Here is a 20,224-nt window from a genome sequence, read left to right as displayed (position 1 = left end):
GTGTCCCACAGTTCCTGAATGTTTTGTGATGAGAATTTGTTGGATTTGCTGTTTTCTTTGGACAGAGTGTTTAATTTCTCTATGGTGTCCTCAGAGTCTGAGATTCTTTCTTCTATCTCTTGTATTCTATTGGTTAAGCTTGTTTCTGAAGTCTCTGTTCGTTTACCCAGATTTTCCATAGCCAGCCGGCCCTCGGTTTGTGATTTCTTCATTGACTCCATTTCAGTTTTCAAATCTTGAACTGTTTCTATTACCTGTTTGATTGTTTTTTCTTGGTTTCCCAGAATTTCATTTACGGATTTACTCATTTCTTCAAACTTTTTGGTATATTTCTCTTCCATTTCTTTACTCATTTCCTCAATTTTTTTGTTATACTTATCTTCCATTTCTTTACGGCAGATTTTCACCTCCTGTTTAAGTTCCTCTATTATTTTCATAAAGAAGCGCTTAGAGTCAATTTCTTCTATTTCTTCTGGCTTAGGGTGTTCAATTCTAGTTTCGAGCTCCCTGGATTCTGGCGATGTCATGTTGCCTTTCAGGTTGTTGGAGGAATTCTTGCATTGGCGCCTGCCCATCTCCTCCACTCTGGATGAAACTCCTCAGCACTTTCTGGATAGAACTCCTCAGCACTCTCTGGGTAGGACTTCACAGCACTCTCTGGATAGAGCTCCTCAGCCCTCTCTGGGAAGAACTGCTCAGCAGGGCAACAGGGCTAGCTGGTCTTCCCAGGACTCAGGAGACAAAGGGCCAGCAGCAGTGGGGGGAGGGGAGGGGTCCCTTGGAACACCGAAGACCCTGCCGCAGAAGCTGAGGGGGGGGCTGTGCTCCCTTCCCGGACAGGCAGGCAGGCTGCCCAGGCTAGCACCCACTCACCTCTCTGGGAAGAACTGCTCAGCAGGGCAACAGGGCTAGCTGGTCTTCCCAGGACTCAGGAGACAAAGGGCCCGCAGCAGTGGGGGGAGGGGAGGAGTCCCTTGGAACACCGAAGACCCTGCCGCAGAAGCTGGGGGGGGGGGGGAAGGACTGTGCTCCTTTCCCGGACAGGCAGGCAGGCTGCCCAGGCTAGCACCCACTCACCTCTCTGGGAAGAACTGCTCAGCAGGGCAACAGGGCTAGCTGGTCTTCCCAGGACTCAGGAGACAAAGGGCCAGCAGCAGTGGGGGGAGGGGAGGGGTTCCTTGGAACACCGAAGACCCTGCCGCAGAAGCTGGGGGGGGGGGAAGGGCTGTGCTCCTTTCCCGGACAGGCAGGCAGGCTGCCCAGGCTAGCACCCACTCACCTCTCTGGGAAGAACTGCTCAGCAGGGCAACAGGGCTAGCTGGTCTTCCCAGGACTCAGGAGACAAAGGGCCAGCAGCAGTGGGGGGAGGGGAGGGGTCCCTTGGAACACCGAAGACCCTGCTGCAGATGCTGGGGGGGGGGGGGGCTGTGCTCTCTTCCTGGGCAGTGGTGAGCACCCACTCACCTCTCTGGGAAGAACTGCTCAGCAGGGCAACAGGGCTAGCTGGTCTTCCCAGGACTCAGGAGACAAAGGGCCCGCAGCAGTGGGGGGAGGGGAGGGGTCCCTTGGAACACCGAAGACCCTGCCGCAGAAGCTGAGGGGGGGGCTGTGCTCCCTTCCCGGACAGGCAGGCAGGCTGCCCAGGCTAGCACCCACTCACCTCTCTGGGAAGAACTGCTCAGCAGGGCAACAGGGCTAGCTGGTCTTCCCAGGACTCAGGAGACAAAGGGCCCGCAGCAGTGGGGGGAGGGGAGGAGTCCCTTGGAACACCGAAGACCCTGCCGCAGAAGCTGGGGGGGGGGGGAAGGACTGTGCTCCTTTCCCGGACAGGCAGGCAGGCTGCCCAGGCTAGCACCCACTCACCTCTCTGGGAAGAACTGCTCAGCAGGGCAACAGGGCTAGCTGGTCTTCCCAGGACTCAGGAGACAAAGGCGTAATATGCTTTTATATTTCACTTATTGTATCTCTTTTTCTGTGATAATAATTACAATGATAAAAAAAAGACAAAATAGCAATCCTCCGACGGGTCCTACCAAGATAGGCCACTAAGCAGAATTAGTGCAAGAGTCTTATAGGGGGAGGGGAGAGCAAAAGGTTATGTTGGAGTGGGGACATGAGAGAGGCAAGCAGGCAGACAGACAGACAGACAGAGAGACAGGGAAGAGACAAGAGGAAGAAGAAAGGCAAGCAAGGGAAGAAGAGAACAAGCCGTGCCTGACCAACAGTTTAAGTGACACACAGGTTGCATAGCTGATGGTGGAAGGGCACCTGGTGACAGGTGATGCTGGAACTGCTTTGGTGGCAGAGGCGGGCTGCTGCCGTGGCAGAAACTAACAAGGGAAAGGTAAATCACTGCATTTGTGGTAATAGGGGGGCATCATTATTCCTTTTACCCTTTGCGGTCATTGCTAAAACAATTTTGTCACACAGATAAAGCACATTTATAAAGAAGCCCCTCTGGTTATCAGGACACAGCAACCTGCTGGTGGTTTGATGTTGGCGCCTAGGAGATGCAGCTGGGGTGGGGGCACAACTCGAAGGACTGCACTGCCAAGGGCAGGACTGTGCTAGGGGTGTTTATTTGGGGGCATGAACTACAGCCTGAAAGACTTTGTTTCCAAACAAATTACTAAATACTCATGATAAGTCATACTCATAAAAAAGGTAGTGCTATAAAGACTAAATATTGGCATTCTGTCTAAATTTTCTCTTCATCTTACTTTTTCCTGAACATTTATTATCTTCAATATAGTTTATCTAAATTTCTATCTGCTGCTTTAACAGTTATGTATTTAGATTTCAGTCTTAGCGTTGTGAATGTGTGGGGTGTGAGGCTCTCACTACTACTGCGACGGCATACGGAAGTCAGATGCGAATAAATCTATAGACATGATGCTTCCCTTCTGACTTCATATTGGTTCGAGGCATTGAATTCAGGGTGTCAGGCTTCCCTGGCAAGTCATTTATCACCTGAGTCATCTGTCTGGCCCCCCTAGAACAGGAGGATTGGGGAGCCAAATTTAACCAAAGACAAGCAGAGAGAGTGGAAACTACAGAGTAATGATGTATGTGTCACTGATAACTAGAATTATGCAGAATGGTTTCACTGGACAATATATTTGAAAATACCCTCCTGTTGGAAGAGACAAAACCAACATGGTGGCTGGTGGGATGGCATTCATCTCTTTCAGGAACTTTGTAATCCAACCTAGGGGCCCACAGGTCTCCATGAGTAGGCACCTGAGTGGTAGTTTTAAGTGGTATTTTAAAATGGTCTTTTTAAAGCAGCTTAGAAAAACACACAGCGGAACAGGAACAGAGAGTAGTGCTCTCAGGAAAGAAGGAAATGGCTGTGGATTTTGAATAGCATTTAAACGCTCGTGCTCACACGGTCAAGATGTGCCTGCTCCGGGAACGTCTGGGGAGGTGGTAGAAAGTCAGGCCTCTAAGAAACAGGAGCTGTGGTCTGGGGTCACATTTCTCCTTCTCCCCTGGTTTCCTGTTCTCCTCAGAGCTCTGCTGACCTCTGGCCTCCTCACAGAGGCAAAGAGAAGTCAATGGGAACACCTCAATGAGAAGCCCCTGACCGCGGTCGAGTCCTTGACTAGTTCCTCCCTCTGGACGCTTCCAAGAAGGTCATTATTTCTTTTCACCACAGTGAGTGATGGACTCAACAAGGGGTTCATATTGCACCAAACACTTCCAAACGTGATTCATGTTAATGGTGTGTCTCAGGGGACTGATGCTAAATAGAAGCTACAACTGAAGCTTAAAAGTCATCGAAAAGCCCATGGACTCTGGCACACACTGGCTTCGCTGATGGTAAACATCTAAGAATAAATACAACTAAAAGTCATAAAATCGGATAGACAATAAATCTGACAGTTCAAGACCTTTTGGAGCTTGAATCATAAAAAATAAAATTACTTACTCAGGCATTCCTAGGTTTATTTATTTTATTTTATTTTATTTATTTTTTGCCATGCATCTTTTACAGGGCAGTGGACTGAGGACAGCTTCATGTCTCTGACATGTTAGCGTGGGTTACTAAGATAGGCGCTACAGAAAATAAAATCAAATGGACATATTGAAGAAATACTCCCCCTCTGTTCACAATAGTAGCCATTCCTTGAAGGGGAAGCTTGGAGGGAATTTACTCACCAAAATCAGGCTGGAAGCTTTTATAGTCTTCCCACGACAGTCACAAAAACACAACAAAAATAGAGCGGATATATCCAAGTCGTTCTTGTTCTCTATCTCCCTGTAGCACCATTACTTTCCAAGGGTATTGTAATTGGGTTTGTGGAGTCTGCTTTGTAAAATAGAAATGTTAAAAAGAGAAAAGAGTTGTGATGTTTAGATGAACTGAGAAAAGGAACTTCCTTTTAAAATGGAAGAGTCTACTGATGTCAAAAATACCTTTTCCTCAAGTGTCAAATGTTTCTTCAGATGGTTTCTTTTAAAGGTTCTAAATGTAAATTATTCATGTGTCTTTAAATAAATAAAGAAAGACATAAGCAAAACATCTTCCTCTCATCAACAGCTTTGTATTTTAAGAAATTATGAATTCATAATTCAAACGATGGTCAACCTCCTCTTAGAAGCTCATGTCAGAACCATTAGGTCATTCAGTGAGGAGCAGGACAAGCCCAGTCCTCCCTCCCAGGTGTTCACACTCGCACTCAGCAGCTCATCCGCATACATCATTCACATTGCATCAAAACCCACTCCACAGTGGCCAAGAAACGCTGTAGTTTTTGCAAGATACTAAAGGCTGCTGGGATGGCTCAGCAGGTGAAGGTGCTTGCTTCCAAGGTTCAGGACCTGAGTTCAGTCCTTAGGACCCACCGACTTCCCCGAGTTCACTCTGATGTCACTCTCCCATCAACACGTGTCTGCCCAATTTCGTACAAGATAAATACATGCAGTATTTTTTCACTTAAAAAATATTTTCAGTAATAAGTATATAACCAACTTTTATCACTTTTATTTCAAAGATAATTATTTCCTTTTTAATTTAGATATTATCCAGCAAATTCATCATTCCTGTTTTTTGTGTATCAACAGTGAAGCAACCCCATGGGGGAAAAAAGCCCACAAGCCATGTTGTTGGTTACTAAGTAAGATGAAGTTTGGGCATTTTCTTAGACTATGTAGTCCAGCCTGGGCCCTGTCCATGAGAACAATGTTTAACACAGATATCCATACTCCACATAGTCAGACACAGAGCATATCTGGGCTGTTAAAATATGAAGGTTAAGAAATTATTTAATAGTGTTAAAGTTTTTTGAAAGAGATGCTAATGGGAGAAAGGGGTTGAGAAACATTAGTCTGGGGCCCTTGCTTAAGAAGAGTTCACCTGCGTCTATCTAGTCTTCACAGTTCCCTGACTCTCTTGGAACGCGCGGCAGCCATACTCCTTACCCTTAAGATCATGCTTTAACTGCTATGAGGTGTAGGATTACCAGGCAATGAAAACTAAACTTTAAGGTAGCTGTGAGCTCTAGGGCTCTGGGTTTAAAGGACTTGCTACTTCAACTGGTGTTCTAGTTCTTCAGTGGATAAAGACCACAAGAGCTACCTTAATTGTGTGCTTAGCAGGTGTCTTATTCTTCACTGTGCCTTGGTTACATTACCTCATTAATCCTCAATACCATTTTCGCCCTGTTTTATAGATGAAAAGGCTGGGATGAAATTGGTCCAATAACTTGCTAAAGTGTCACCAGGGACTTAAACCCAGGATCTCTGATGTCAAAGCCTGCAAATGTGCTGTGGGGTTATCAGTGTAAGCTTTATTATTTCCGTCTGTCTTAGCAAGATGGCCTTATTTTTCTACAATTGAATTTGTGGGTCAGAGCCTCAAGCCCAGTCTTGTCCTTTGGTGAATTCATGGCTTCTCTGTTTCTCTCAGTTTCACATCAGAAACTACCAGGACTTGATTGTGCTTCCCAAATTCAAGTGTGGAAATCTCACAGTCAGTGTGCCTGCGTCGGAATCAGTAAAGAACTGAGATTAAATGGAGTTAAAGGGGAGAGCCCTGATCTGACAGGATTCATCTCACCACAATAAGATACCATCATCTTATTCTGGTAAGAACACAGTGAGGAAGGGACACCTCATGAGGAAACATACAGTCTGTCACACTGATCTTGCACTTCCCAGGCTCCAGAATCATAAGGAAATAAATTCTCATTTTTAAACTACCCAAATGATACTCGACTATAGCAATTTGAGATCAGCATGACATAGCACAGGATTTTAAGCTAAAAAAGCTTACAGACCACTAGTCTCCCGTGACCATTTTTTATTATTCAGTGCTTTCATGGCCACCCAGATCGGAATACATCACATTTAGTTGCAGTTTTGGCCTCACATTTAGATGCAGTCAGGCTTGTATGGTCTGGGTGGAGGTGAATGTCCAGCAGCTGTCTGACTGTTTAAATGAAGTGCAAGCCCTCTTTTTCTCCTTTCTTCATCCCCATGGCTGGAAGACAGGTGCCGTGAGAATCTTGGATTGCGAGTGGACAGCCATCAGGAGGAGATTAAGATAGCTTGTGTCTTTGGCACAAGAGATCTGGTCTCCTCACACAGACACACTCTTGAGACAACAGCAAATCCCCACACCTGAGAAGCCATTGGTGAATTGATCCCAATTTTCAGGAGCTAAGTTGTCATTTTCAGTGACTTATTTAACCACCAGCTGTAACACGAGGGCCGACTTGTTGGGGTTTGTGTCCTGCCCAGTTCCTACCACAGGTAAGCCCCAAAAGAATCACACAGAGATTCTGCATTAGTTATAACTGATTGGCCCATTAGCTCAGGCTTCTTATTAGCTCTTATAGCTTATATTAACCCATTATCCTTATCTATGTTAGCCACATGGCTCAGTACCTTTTTCAGCGGGGGCAGGTCATATCCTGCTTCTTTGGTGATCTGGGCAGGACTGGGAAGAATGGGCTTTTTCCTTCCTAGAATTCTCCTGTTCTTATCACCCTGCCTCTACTTCCCATCTGGTTGACCCACCTATACTTCTTGCCTGGTCAATTAGCATTTATTTAAAACATTATTGACAGAATACAATTATCCCACACCAACCAGCTTCAGGAATTAAGAAACACGACCTGTACGTGATCACGGAGGAGCTGTTTTAGGCTCCCCATTCTACACATCCTCTGCTAGAGCTACCCAGTTTCCCTGCTGGAACACGAAAGCAGCCAAGGACAGTGTGGACCCGAATGAGTGGCTGCCTATGCCTCCACACACAGGAGACAGGAGATAGACCAGATTGGCACTGGGATATAGCTGCCACCCCTGGCCTGTGCTAACCAACCATCATCCTAAGAATGAGAAAGTGGTACCCAAATACTAACCCTGGTTCCTACATTCCCAGGTCCATATTCCATCCACTCACCTCATTCTGATGAAAGGGTTCACAAATATCTTGCTTGCTCTTTACAGGGGCTTTTCTTTTATATAAACAATATTATCCAGTTTTCTTTTTCTATGTCTCTAACATCTTTCATTTTGTTTTCCCTTTGTACTTTTTTAATATTCAAAAAAGCATGCTTTAGATTATATATTATGTTCCTTGTTTTTATAGGTCACTTGTTTTGTGTAGTAGCCATCAAAATGTTTTGAGGCCACAGATATGCAGGCATAGATCCGCATCATTAGACAGACAACAGCCCATTATGTTTCCTGAAGTAAGTAGGTAAGATATTTAGTAAGGGAATCTGCTTTATAACAATTGCAAATACAACATCATAGAGAAGCAAATGGAAAGGATTCTGTCCCTGGAACATAAATGAGATTCAAAATACTGTGTGCTCACCAGACCCAGCACTGTTGCCATACCCTCCAAAATTACTTAAGTCCAATTGTGAACTTCTTGATCCCTAACCCATCCAGGCATATGAGGTGTAAAATGTAATCTTTTAAAAACCAACATACACTTTATAAGCAGAAGTATAACTGACCTTAATCATTGCATTCAAAAATCCCCCTTTAAACTAAACACAAGAAATCATTTGTGCCTAGCAAATAAATGCCCTTTGGTTAAAAAAAAAAAATCAAAGGGGGTGGGCTGAATAGTTGGTTCAGAGACTAAGAACACTGGATGCTCTTCCAGAGGACCTGTGTTTGGTTCCTAGCACCTACATGGCAGCTCACACCCATCTGCAACTCCAATTCCAGAGGAGCCAAAGTCCTTCTTTGGCCTCCCTGGGCACAAAGCACATGCACGTAGGCAAATCACCTGTACACATAACAAAAAAATAAACATTTTAGTTAAAATATACACATAAATTAAACAAATATAATTCAATATGTTTTCTACTTTTCTCTATACTATCAGGACCTTAGAAGATTGCTCAACACAGCCCTTTTCTCTCTCTGAGCTTCTGTTCCCAAGGGAGACGCCGTTCTCTTTCTCAGATACTTTTGAATCACAGAGAAGAGATTCTAGTGTCCCAGGGCACACTCTCTTTGATTTTGCTTATCTAGTCATTTATATTTTGGAGTCCTTGGTGGTCCTTAGCAGCTGTAAATGTCCACACTGATACCAGCTAGAAAGGGTCACACATCAGCTTTAACAATGGATCATTCAGCAGGAGGCAGCTCTCTTGATCTCATTAAGGTAGAACCAGCCAGAAGAATTGAAGGGAAAGTAAAAGAGCAAATGATTATCGCTGTATATACCCTATTTAAGATCCTCTCCATTTTAATGGTCACCAACTTCCAAAGCTTTCTATTACTTTTGGAAGTTCTCAAAATGTGTGTGTGTGTGTGTGCGCGCGTGTGTGTGTGCGTGTGCACACGCGTGTGTATGTTGTGTTGTGCTGTTGTGATAAAATAACTAAGAAAAAAGAAAAATAACTTAAAAGGAGAAAAATTCATTTGGGCTTACGGTTTCACGGGGTTCAGTCTGCATTTGGGTAGCCGCAAGCTGCATTTCTTTAGATTTGTAGCAAGGCAGCGGCTGCTCAGCTTACAATAGGATGCAGAGAGAAGGAGTTCCTTAGGACGAGGTGTGCATTTTGCAGGTGTTCCCTCCCTCTAGTAACCTACTTCCTCCAATCCTTCCTCCAATTGCTCCTTTGTATATGATGGAGCCACTGAGGAAGTTAGCACGTGCATGCGCACGTACACACACACACACACAGGATCCAGTTGCCTCATGGCGTTCCCAGCTGGAGAGCAGGCTTTTGACACATTAACTATTCGGAGGACACTTCAGATCTAAACCAAAGCACTATGGTCTCACATTTCTTCTACAAATATAAATGTCATAATTACACCCCAGACATCTGGAAAAATACCAAATTTTAGGGTCAGAAAATAAGAATTTTCAACTGTTTAGATGAAAGAAAATCCTGCCAAAGACTAAGGCCCACTGGCTTTGAGACTAAAGTTCAGACTTAATAATGTTTTACACACCCCAGAACCAAACATCACTTTCTGTAATGTTCCTCAAGAAACCTCACCCTCACCCTACAGAACCGTCTCAAGTTCTTTGGAAAGTTCTGCTTCTTCACATGACAAAGTTTTCTTGTCCTTTGCTGGGAACATCCTCCTCCACTCTGCCCAGCTGTGGCACGGTATCCGGTCCCACCAGATGTCACTCTTAACACATCCTCTGATCGTCTTCCCTGACTTGGCCCAGTGCCAGTTGGGACCTTTTCCCCTGTGGTCCATGGCTCCCCATATGTTCTTCCTTGAGAATTCAGCGTGATGCTTCGTGTTTCCATGTTTCACTAGACATTCTTTAGGTGCTTCTTAATAGCTTCTCACCCTTGACCCTTGCATATAGTTGCAGTCAAAGAAGAAAGTTCAATGGATAAAAGAAGAAAAAAATATATGTATGTATAATTATTTGTATGTAAAAAATTATAATATGTATATATCTATATATAGTGTATATTGTATTATGCACAAGTATGTTCTTGGTGCCTTTCAGCTTTTAATTAACCTCTAAAGTCAAATTGAAGGTCAAATCCTGTCCCCCGTGTTTGCTTCTCTATGACTCCGAGCCCAGCAACTATTAGGAAACAAGAGCACTGGGTTGCCTGCAGCCTTCATGCCCTCTCCTTGAAGCAACCGCACCTCTAATTTATGAACTGCCACTTTGAACCCACTCCTATTTCAGTTCAAATGACTCAACGGTTATTTGAATAGCTCTATAAGGGTCCAAGCCTTTTTAAAAAATGATGCCATATCTCATAAAACTAGAGTTGATGTTGTTATAAATTCCAGGAATGAGGCTGAGGCCTTTGTGCAATCACATCTGGGCTCCAGGCACATTCCAGCCTTGGCACCTTATTCTGCATAAGGGATGAAGGCCTATCTATGCACTAATTACCAGCCTGTGTGGAACCTCCTCCTGTTATGATAAAGGCTCTGGTTGCCTTTGAATAAAGCACTTCAAAGTCTCCCTTGCAAAAGGTTTTTGAAATCTTAGCCCATTGAGACTGTCACAGCTTGACATTTTTCTGCATTTGTCATGCTTTCTGGAAGCCATCCTCCAGCCCAGTACCCAGGATAAGCTAAAAGCTCCCCCACTGCTGATAACTCTAGCTTAAGGAGAGAAGGGGGTGCTGAGGGAGAGCTCACTGTCATAAGGAGTGACGATGACTCTATTTGCTCCAGGAATTTTAGATGTGAATGTCAGCCTGTGATATCAGAAGGAAAGGATTACTTCCAGCTGAGATGCTTCTCTGGACGAAGCAGTACCAGGTCCCACATAGACAGAGGTTAGTGATGGCCTGCCAGCACCTGGCAGAACCAAGGAGACAGTTGAGAAGACTTCAGGGAAACATTTACAGAGGTATAGACAGGATTCAGGGAGGCCAGCTGGAAATGGCACAGCCTCCTCAGCATACCTACAGAGAGGGGACCCTAGGCATCCCATATCTCAAATGGGAAGAAATCAGAGGAGCTATGATAGATAAGGCAGGTATAAAAAAGGAACACAGACATGGCTCCATGCAGTGGTCATCACAACTAGACAGCTATTCTCTTGTGAACTACATTAGGAGAAAGATTCCTTCTGCTATCAGAAACCTGCAGAACCTCCAGGGGCAGCAGCAAAGCATGTTACCTCCATGGGCAGTCATTCGAGAATGGTTTGGCTTTGGTCATACTTCAAAGAGAAGAAAACCTCCCAAAGTTGCAATTTGCAAGTCAGGCACATTAAAGATCTGAACACATTAATTAGTTCTTAGTCAATACACTGTGCAATCTACCCCAAAATTATCACAAAATGACATCAAAAGAAACATGCTGGGATCTGGGTGGTGGGGGATTGGTAATTTGGGGGAATTAAATTCATTTCCCTGTATGTTGTATGACTAAATTTTCTTTCAATGCCTGTCTTAGTTAGGGTTTCTATTGCTGTGTAAAGACACCAGCACCATGGCAGCTCTTTATAGGAAAGCATTTAACTGTGTTGGCAGCTAACAGTTCAGAGGTTCAGTCCATTATCATTATGCCAGGGAGGAAGGCAGCGTGCAGGCAGACATGGTGCGGGAGAATTCTACAACATGATCCAAAGGCTACAGGAAGTGAACTGAGACACTGGGTGTGACTTCAACTTCTATGAGACTCCAAAGCCCACCTCCACAGTGACACACTTCCTCCAACAAGACCACACCCACTTCAACAAAGCCACACCTCCTAATGGTACCATTCCCTTCGGGGACCACTTTCTTTCAAACCACCGCACTGTCGCTTCTCAGTCTTTCCCATATCTGTTGTGCTCCAGAGATGAGATATTGAGTTAAACACTGAATCCTATTATTTTATTTGCAGAAGCTCTTTGACCTTGCACAAGAATAGCAGGTTATTTAACAGCCTAAGCAAACCCTTAGATAATGCTCAAGGGGATCCTCATCTCTAGTGTGCTGAGGAAGAGTTGCTCCAGAAGAGGATGGTGCAAGACTATAGGATAGTTATTGTGGGGTAGAATGTACCAGAAACAGTGAGTAAGAGGCTAAGTGGAAATGAGAGATTCTTGAATCAGAAATCTGGAGGTTAAATAAAAGTTTCTGCTGTTCTTCACAATGGTGTCACTTTGGATAGATAAGCCACTTCATGTGGTCTGTTATCTAGTCTTCCTGCAGGATGGAAGCAATCCTAGAAGAGTATCCCAACCGCCATGTCATTCAAAAGACATCTCATTCAAACACTGCTACTTCATCCAGAGATGTTCCAGCCAATGACTGCCTAGAGAGAAACCTGAACTTCGAGCACTGAATTTGATGGCTCCAATTGGATATTTTACCTCCAGAGCCCCGCCTCCCCCAACCTGACATAAATGCAGCTCTCTGGTAGGAGTGCATTGAGATCAAGCTCTTTGTACCTTCCTGCTTTCTTCCTTGTCCTTTCACAGGGGAAGTGCCCTGGAGGCCACCTCAAGCCTTGTCCCTGGGGAATCTGGCCTGTAGTTATATCTAACTTAATGTCTATGAACCTTGGGCTCTGGTTTTCCTCCAGTCCAAGCAAACCAAAATAAGGATGGTTCTGGGCTCTTCCCAGGGTGCTCCTGTATAGATAAGACAAGGACTTTGGACGACCTAACACTGTGGGACTATGTTGATCTTAAGATTGTAAAGAGAGCCAGTGTTTCCCTTGCCAATAACAGTTTTTGCATGAAAGAATTTCATTCCAGATCCACCATTTATATCTCATAGAAGTTTCAGCAACTTATTTAGTCCTTCTCATATTCTAAGATGTTCACATATGTATAAGGGACATAACTTTATTTGTTGTGGAAATTAACAAATCAAGAGTAAAATACATAAAATACAAGCATAGTGCCTAACACATTGTGCACGTTCAATGTATGTTCATCAGTTGAAGTATTATGATTGGAAAGGATTATACATCCAAATAAGCATCACTGATATACAAATTTGTTATCTGTGTACCATTAATAAACAAGAAATTGGGGAAGAAGGAAGCAATAAGACCCAGACCACACTGTTAGAAAGACCAGGAACATGCTTTCCCTAATGTTTCCAGAAACTTCTACTGCATGCACATGGATAATCCATTTGCACGATATAGTAAGACTACACGATAATCATGTACTCAATACTTTGTTAAAGCCTTTTCTCATTGACTGCTTAAATGCCACTGAGTTATGGTGGAACAGACAGAAAGGTAGGTGTGTCACTTCAAATGGAAGGGAAACCCTGCACACTGGTCTTACCTGGGCTCTGTGGCTCATAGAGCTTCACTGTCCCTTTGCTGTGGGAGTCTTAAAATGTCACATTACAAAAAGATCTTACCAAAGGTCATCACGAGATGGTTTTAAGCCTCCATGACTTGTTTCTATTCTGCAGTCTCCCATGTGATCAGCAGTCATTACCTCCAAGGGACAGTCACTGATGGCTTTCCACACTTTAAAGCTGTGTGCCGAATTCATACACATTCATGGTAGTGATATGCTGGGTTGGACTGTTAGTATAATTTGGGTCCCTTCTGTTGCTAGCAGTGACTTTGCTTTAAAACCTGCCATGTCAGTAAGCACAGCAGGTTAACACATGCTAGGTATGCTAGAACACGTGGGCTGGCTTCCTCAAGCCCTCAGATTCCAGTGTCTCCTGAAACTTTTCTCTTGAAGAAGTACAATTTGTCATGATAGCTATCCGTCAAGGTATAAGTCCATTCAAACATAAAGGACAATATCCAGATGTATGATCGCAACTATGACAGAAAACTCAGACTCTCTCCAGTCTCAAGTCTTCCTTCAGTACAGCCAAGGAGGCTGGGTTCTTCAGGCAGATGCCCAGAAGGCCCTCCTTCTGTCCTTCCAGCTTTAGAGTAGAGACCAGGATATGAGCAGCATTCCCTGAGCGATCATAAAATGTGAGGGCAGATGTCTTGAAGTAAGTTTTATGTTCTCAGTTTAGGGGTTGTATAAGTGTTTCACTAGACAGTTATATTCCGAACCTCAGCAATGTGTCAGAGATCCTTCAGCCACTCCATTAACACATTCATTATTTTATTACACTATAAAACAGTGTGGCAGAGGGAAGGGTATGTGTCTCTGTGTGTGTGTGTGTCAGAGAGAGAGAGAGAGAGAGAGAGAGAGAGAGAGAAAACTGGGACAGGTAAAAGAGAGCCAGGGGGTAGGAAAACGCAATTTACCATGAAGATAAAAAATGTATAAGCATCCCCCAATGAGTGTATAAATGGAAAATCAGCCTTCCTGCTATGTCCATCCAAATTTCCTTAATCTAATTGTTTCAATTTATTGTTCACTAATTAGGTAAAATTGTTGGCCAGGATAGAGAAATCACCACCCGGTAATTACTTCAGTGTAAAACGTAATGAGTACTGGAACACTGACACCCACTGTAAACACCGTGGCACAATAAATACCACACTGTTTTCCAACAATCACCCGGCAGTGAATTCTGTTAGTGTATTTCTTCGTGAAACATGTTTATGTGATAGTCTTCCGATTTTATGGTGGAAGTTTATCACCATAAGGTGCATTTCCTGACAGCCGAATAACTACATTCAGTTAGGCTTGTCACCATGTGCCTTCCCTATCAAGACACATGCTGATTGTATCAAACGCTGTTGACTGTCTTAGTGCTGCAAATAGAAAAGATGATTGCATTGTTCAGTGCAGATATGATGCAATGTTATTCACATGGCGGGAAATGGAAGGTCAAAGTTGCCTACCAGCATTAGAAGGATTGGTTATTGAGAGACTCTAAATGTAGAGATGATGCACTAATGGGCAGACAGCAGCAGGACTCTGCATGGATGATCCTTTATGTGAGCAGGTAGATAGAGGTACATGCACACTGAGTCACTGTCTTTGGGAATGGCGAGAGTTATTAATTTACCTTTTGAAAATAAATCAAAGCGATGATTTAACTGTCCTCAATAAAAGATACATATTGACTTAGCCCAGCGAATTAGACAGCAGAACAATGGATGCAAAATTCTTGTCTCCGTCCTGCACAGAACCCTTCTGTGAGACTTGTGGCGAGCGAAGAGACTGCCTCCCACCTTTGCATCCGTCTGTGTTTGTGTTCCAGTACAGGTGCTACGGGTCTTCTGGCAGACCTAGCATATATTGCAAAGTGTATCTTTGTTAAATTACACACCCATTTCTGTGGGTCAAAGCAGTAATGATCAGTAAGTTAATCTAATTTGAAATTTGTCTGCAGTACATTATCAAAGAATAGATGTGGCTCAGAGCAAGCTCTGCTAACTGATGGTACAGATGTGACCCTAGGAAGGAAAATTTCTCAAAATTGTATTTGAGATCTGATTTTAAAAAATGACTTGTGGTCTTCAAATTCTTTTACAGTAATAATGTTTTGCTCAAAAAAAGAAAACAGGAGAGAGAGAGAGAGAGAGAGAGAGAGAATATTTACAATATTTACTGGGATGACTTTCATTTATTGGTTGGTTGATTGATTGATTGATTGATTGATTTGGTTTGGTTTTTTGAGACAGGGTTTCTCTGTAATTCTGGAGCCTGTCCTAGAACTAGCTCTTGTAGACCAGGCTGGCCTCGAACTCACAGAGATCCACCTGCCTCTGCCTCCCAAGTGCTGGAATTAAAGACGTGCACCACCACCATCTGGCTATACTTTCAAAGTAGAACACTTCCTATCTCATCTTCTACCATGTCCACATACTTATGAACTAAGTTAAAACATAGCAATGAGATTTTATTTCAATAATTTATCAGATGAATACATAATTCATTTAGATGGATGAGTGCCTATCAGTATTGAATTCAATAATAATAATACATTAAATAATACATTTAATAATACATTAAATGATGACTTTAGAAATTCTATTGACATACAACTATATCATGGACATTACTATTAGTGTTTTAGGAATAAGAGTCTAGTGTAATTAGAAACCATGTATTGACCACTTTAACAGATATTGGTAATTCTTTTTGTTCATGGCATAGAAGACTATCCTGGGAAGACCCTACTGAGTATAGTCAAAGAAGTAAAATAAGAGGCCACTTAGCCTACAGTCAGAGCAGGAGACTGTAGATGAAGGGCCAGCCAGAGGCCATAGCAGAGTGTGTTCAGCAGTTGAGTCACAGGAACAAAGAACAGAGCACCAGCCTTTCCATGATAATTGGAAATCCCATCTGCAAGGAGTTGGGAGTGAAACAGCAGGCAGTTCCAACCCCCGGAAGTGTCCACAATGCTGACAGAAGACCCTCTGACAATGACAGCTTGCCTGGCCATCTTTGTTCCAGTCTGTCTAGATATTAAGGCCTTGGCCAGGGCTACAGGCTGCAATGTTTTAATAAATAAAGCTTGTCTAAAGATCAGAAGGGCAAAGCTAAGCTACTAGAAGTCAGACAGTGGTGACACACACCTTTAATCCCAGGATTTGGGAGACAGAGGCAGATGGATCTCTATGAGTTCAAGGCCACCCTAGGCTACACAAGATCAATACTGAAACAAACCCAGGTGGTGGTGGCTCACACCTGTAATACCAGTACTAGGGAGTCATACACCTTAATCCTAGGACTAGAGGAAATATAAAATGGAAGGAGAGAGAGAGAGAGAGAGAGAGAGAGAGAGAGAGAGAGAGAGAGAGAGACTCAGTTTGCTTAGTCTGTTTAATCTGTTATCGCCCAGCCTTGTTAGAGGTAGGGCTTCTCTAAACGCTTGGCTGCTTTACTTTTCTGGTTTTTGGATGGAACCCCAGTATCTGTCTCTGGGTTTTATTATTTGTGCTACACAAAGTAACACAAAATCAGTAAAGATGCCCAGATGATCAAGATATTTAGTTATCGTGAGATTTTTGAGTGATCATGAGCTAAATTGTACCCCTTCCTTGTTCATGAATCTGAAGTATTTACACTAAGGCATAATTTAAGAGTTATCTTGTGCTGATTAATACTATTGGGGTAGCTGCATTTCAGCACATTAAGAAATGAATGCAAATTGTAATTTGGAGGGAACACTACTCTAGATACTTGCTGTAAAATAAATCTACCGTTAATAGAGTCATAGTTTCTAGAGCTTCAATTAAGAAGTATAATTTAACTGTTTTCTGGGAACTGCTACTCCATCTTTTTAAAAACAGTTTAGCAGAGTCTATAATGTAAAAGCAATGCTCACTAGCTAAATACTCCAAATGACATTTGTTGCAAACTTGAACAGAGAGATTTAAATTAGTGCTGCCCATACTACATTATTTGGTAAATGGAAGCAGTGGTGTGTGTGTGTGTGTGTGTGTGTGTGTGTGTGTGTGTGTGTGTGCACTATAAAGACTTGGTTTTTATAACTACAGAGTTTAAGAAATCTCAGTTTATCTTTTCTAAGCTGAGGACCCTGGAGAACCAATGAAGTAGTTCTACTCCAAAGATAGATAATCCTGAATCCTAGAACAGATGGCCATTCAACCCCAGGAAACCAATTGGTGGCAGGAGGAAACCAACTTTCACATATTGTCCTCTGACCTTATAGTGGTTTGAAAGAAAATGGCCCCCAAAGAGAGTGCCACTGTTAGGAGGTGTGGCCTTGTTGGAGGAAGTGTGTCACTGTGGGGGTGGGCTTAGCAGTCTCGTTTCTCATGCTTCACTCAATGTGACTGTCAGTTGACTTCCTGTTGCCTGCAAGACAGCACTCTCAGCTCCAGCACCACACCCGCCTAAACGCCACCATGCTCCTAGTCACCATGATGATGAATCTGCAGGCGAGGCACCTCAATGAAGTGTTTTCTTTGTAATTGTTGTCATAGTCATGGTCATGGTGTCTCTCCACAGCAATAAAGATCCTAAGACAGACAGACCTCAACAAATATGCTTTGGCATGTATGTGCATGCACACGCACACGCACACACACACACACAAAATATAATTTTTGAAAAAAACTAATTTGTGTGGATTAAAGAGATTGTTCGGCAGTTAAGAAGGTATGCTGTTCTTGTAGAGGACCCAAATTTCCTTCCCAGCACCTACATCAGATGGTTTACAAACATCTGTAACTTCAGCTCCTGTGGGCTCCATGTCCTGGCTTCTATGGCATCAGAACTCACATGTACACACACACACACACACACACACACACACACACACACACACACACACACAAATCTTAAAAAGAAAAAAATGTCCCAGTTCAAAGGCATTTGATCCTACTCCTAGAAGGGCCCAACTTTTTGCTCTTCTTAGACCCCAACTTATTGGCTAGGACTATTCACATTAAAAGGGCAATGTGCTTTGCTCAGTCCTTTCGTGAAAACATTTAAAAGTGAAGGCACTTAAGGGAAAATCTTTTTCTTGTGTGTACACTTGAAACTTCCAAGTCCTGGTAGCTGGAAGAAGGAAAGAGTTCCAAGATCAGAGGAAGGAGAAAGAGAGAAACTCCCACCTTCATGGATAGGCAGTAGGTAAGAAAACTTAAGCTGTTCACTGGAATACTTTTCTGGATCCCATTTGATCTATGAAAAGTGGGCCCAACTCCTGACTCCCTGAGGTGTATGTGCTTCTTTTAAGTTTATAAAATGGGATATAAGTTTGAGATATTTTAGGAGTAGCACTGTTTATAATCTGCCCTGAATTCCACATTGTAGAAACGCTGTCAACAAGTGTCTATAAACAGCCGGCGTAGACACATGACTTTGAGTCAGAGTAAAAGCTTTGGCTTTGGGTGTAAAACATGAACACTCCTTCCTCTGTCCAGAGAACTGGGTAGACAGACTGGACAGGAGTGACTTCAGCACCGTGAAAAGCAATTTTAAGTCTTTACTTAGAAAACAACCAAAAGAAATTTAACTTTTTAAGCTGTGATTATTATATTAGTATTCAGTGCTTTACAAGGTCTAGATTAATTGCTTATCAGAACTCCATTGATTATTGTTAAAACTCTGAACTTTGGAAATCTCAATATAATAATAGCGTAGAAAAGGGGAAAGAAATCTAAAATGTTCCTCATTCTTCACATATCCTAAATCACTTCCTCAGACCTGTATGACTCGGACTAACTAACATGCCATCAATCACTTTCTTAGATCCTCAGAACTCTCTTAAGCTTTTACATGTTCAGACCCTTGCAGCATACATTTAGATACCTTAAACTACTTTATCAGACACTCGCAACTTACATAATTCTCAAACCATTTCCTTTTCCATTCCGCCATTCACCATGAGCTATAGTGAGTGGTAGGAATATTTCTTAAGACAAGCCTCTCTGCCTATGCAAATCAATCAGACCAAATTAGACCGAATAAAAGGTGCCCATGTTTAATGCAATGCTCCCAGATGGCACCAGGAAAGCATGGAGAGGGGAAGAGAGATAAGGGGAGACCACACAAAACCTGGACACCACGTGTTCATTCTCTGGGAAGAAGTGGTTCTGACCCTCCCAGTGTTGGGGTCACCACTTGGTGGGCTTTCTTGACCCTCCCTGGGGAGCGGGTCACTGCTTGGCAGGGGACTTTCCTGGAGGTGGAGTCTGGACTAAGGCAACTCCCAGAGGAGGGGCCTTGAAATGAATGCCAGGGGTTGGGATGATGCTTCCAACCAAGCAGGAAGAGCAGCCATCCCAAAGCAAATTCCTTTAAATAAAAGAATAGCAAAAAGATACATGGAAATCAGTTGTATGAGTTTCTCCCTTTCCATGTAAATCCTGCCCTTCTCAGCAGGAGACCTAGCAACTCTAGGAAGAAACAAAACAGGACCTGGTTTTTATATATGAAATGAACTAGGCAGCAGCTGCTGCAGTGAGAGGCAGGGGGAGCTGACTCCTTGTTATTGTTAAGCTGATAAGGCTACAGCTCCCTGTTAATGTCATCATCGAAGATCAGAGAAGGGGAAATTAGAGCAGGAAGGATAATCCAAATGGCCTCTGTATCAATTAAAATGATAGAGACTTACCCACTACCTGGATGATTATCCTAAGCTCATCCGTGGTCTCCGGGTCTTTGCTGGTACAGAAGTCCACCAGCCTTCCTGTCACAGGACAGCATTAAGTCCTCAGCTGCCAGACAGAGCAAAAGTAGCCTTCAGCTGAAGACCCAGAGGATCCAAGGGACTTTCCTGTAGATAAGGAACTTGGGAGAATGATCTACCTTGGTGAGGAAGAGTAGGGAAGACAATTCAACATTGTTCACAGTTTGGACAGGACTCTGGCAGTGGGCAAAGCCTTTGTCCAGGGGACAGCTTTGTCACATTTAAAACAAGAGAACTTAGGGCCACAGGGCAGAACTGACAGT

Source organism: Myodes glareolus, chromosome 5, assembly GCF_982192425.1.
Source record: "Myodes glareolus chromosome 5, mMyoGla1.1, whole genome shotgun sequence".
Lineage (NCBI taxonomy): Eukaryota > Metazoa > Chordata > Mammalia > Rodentia > Cricetidae > Myodes > Myodes glareolus.
The sequence above is the reverse complement of the archived record's forward strand: the minus strand, read 5'-3'. Positions refer to the sequence as shown.